The sequence below is a fragment of the Musa acuminata genome, unplaced genomic scaffold, assembly GCF_036884655.1.
Source record: "Musa acuminata AAA Group cultivar baxijiao unplaced genomic scaffold, Cavendish_Baxijiao_AAA HiC_scaffold_67, whole genome shotgun sequence".
NCBI classification, from domain to species: Eukaryota; Viridiplantae; Streptophyta; class Magnoliopsida; order Zingiberales; family Musaceae; genus Musa; species Musa acuminata.
This window is the reverse complement of record NW_027020348.1, coordinates 100001-102500: the sequence shown is the minus strand read 5'-3', so window position 1 is coordinate 102500 and position 2500 is coordinate 100001.

Here is a 2500-nt window from a genome sequence, read left to right as displayed (position 1 = left end):
GGGTTCCAGGGTGCTGAGATGGCTGACATTTTGCTCCGCTCAAGATGGTCACCGCGCAACGCAAAAACAGGCCAAAAACTGGCCAAAACGGGCCAAAACTGGCCATTTTTGGCTGCGCGAGCGAGCGGCGAGCGGCGGACAGCGAGCGAAGCGAGAGGCAGCACCGTCCCTGCTATACGAAAGCCCCATCCAGCCCTGTGCCACCCGGGGGGTTCCAGGGTGCTGAGATGGCTGACATTTTGCTCCACTCACGACGGTCACCGCGCGACGCAAGAACAGGCCAAAAACTGGCCAAAACGGCCCAAAAACGGGCCAAAACTGGCCATTTTTGGCTGCGCGAGCGAGCGGCGAGCGGCGGACAACGAGCGAAGCGAGAGGCAGCACCATCCCTGCTATACGAAAGCCCCATCCAGCCCTGTGCCACCCGGGGGGTTCCAGGGTGCTGAGATGGCTGACATTTTGCTCCGCTCACGACGGTCACCGCGCGACGCAAGAACAGCCCAAAAACAGGCCAAAACGGCCCAAAAACGGGACAAAACTGGCCATTTTTGGCTGCGCGAGCGAGCGGCGAGCGGCGGACAGCGAGCTAAGCGAGAGGCAGCACCGTCCCTGCTATACGAAAGCCCCATCCAGCCCTGTGCCACCCGGGGGGTTCCAGGGTGCTGAGATGGCTGACATTTTGCTCCGCTCACGACGGTCACCGCGCGACGCAAGAACAGGCCAAAAACAGGCCAAAACGGCCCAAAAACGGGCCAAAACTGGCCATTTTTGGCTGCGCGAGCGAGCAGCGAGCGGCGGACAGCGAGCGAAGCGAGAGGCATCACCGTCCCTGCTATACGAAAGCCCCATCCAGCCCTGTGCCACCCGGGGGGTTCCAGGGTGCTGAGATGGCTGACATTTTGCTCCGCTCAAGATGGTCACCGCGCAACGCAAAAACAGGCCAAAAACTGGCCAAAACGGGCCAAAACTGGCCATTTTTGGCTGCGCGAGCGAGCGGCGAGCGGCGAACAGCGAGCGAAGCGAGAGGCAGCACCGTCCCTGCTATACGAAAGCCCCATCCAGCCCTGTGCCACCCGGGGGGTTCCAGGGTGCTGAGATGGCTGACATTTTGCTCCGCTCACGACGGTCACCGCGCGACGCAAGAACAGGCCAAAAACTGGCCAAAACGGCCCAAAAACGGGCCAAAACTGGCCATTTTTGGCTGCGCGAGCGAGCGGCGAGCGGCGGACAGCGAGCGAAGCGAGAGGCAGCACCGTCCCTGCTATACGAAAGCCCCATCCAGCCCTGTGCCACCCGGGGGGTTCCAGGGTGCTGAGATGGCTGACATTTTGCTCCGCTCACGACGGTCACCGCGCGACGCAAGAACAGCCCAAAAACAGGCCAAAACGGCCCAAAAACGGGACAAAACTGGCCATTTTTGGCTGCGCGAGCGAGCGGCGAGCGGCGGACAGCGAGCGAAGCGAGAGGCAGCACCGTCCCTGCTATACGAAAGCCCCATCCAGCCCTGTGCCACCCGGGGGGTTCCAGGGTGCTGAGATGGCTGACATTTTGCTCCGCTCACGACGGTCACCGCGCGACGCAAGAACAGCCCAAAAACAGGCCAAAACGGCCCAAAAACGGGCCAAAACTGGCCATTTTTGGCTGCGCGAGCGAGCAGCGAGCGGCGGACAGCGAGCGAAGCGAGAGGCATCACCGTCCCTGCTATACGAAAGCCCCATCCAGCCCTGTGCCACCCGGGGGGTTCCAGGGTGCTGAGATGGCTGACATTTTGCTCCGCTCAAGATGGTCACCGCGCAACGCAAAAACAGGCCAAAAACTGGCCAAAACGGGCCAAAACTGGCCATTTTTGGCTGCGCGAGCGAGCGGCGAGCGGCGAACAGCGAGCGAAGCGAGAGGCAGCACCGTCCCTGCTATACGAAAGCCCCATCCAGCCCTGTGCCACCCGGGGGGTTCCAGGGTGCTGAGATGGCTGACATTTTGCTCCGCTCACGACGGTCACCGCGCGACGCAAGAACAGGCCAAAAACTGGCCAAAACGGCCCAAAAACGGGCCAAAACTGGCCATTTTTGGCTGCGCGAGCGAGCGGCGAGCGGCGGACAGCGAGCGAAGCGAGAGGCAGCACCGTCCCTGCTATACGAAAGCCCCATCCAGCCCTGTGCCACCCAGGGGGTTCCAGGGTGCTGAGATGGCTGACATTTTGCTCCGCTCACGACGGTCACCGCGCGACGCAAGAACAGGCCAAAAACTGGCCAAAACGGCCCAAAAACGGGACAAAACTGGCCATTTTTGGCTGCGCGAGGGAGCGGCGAGCGGCGGACAGCGAGCGAAGCGAGAGGCAGCACCGTCCCTGCTATACGAAAGCCCCATCCAGCCCTGTGCCACCCGGGGGGTTCCAGGGTGCTGAGATGGCTGACATTTTGCTCCGCTCAAGACGGTCACCGCGCAACGCAAAAACAGGCCAAAAACTGGCCAAAACGGCCCAAAAACGGGCCAAAACTGG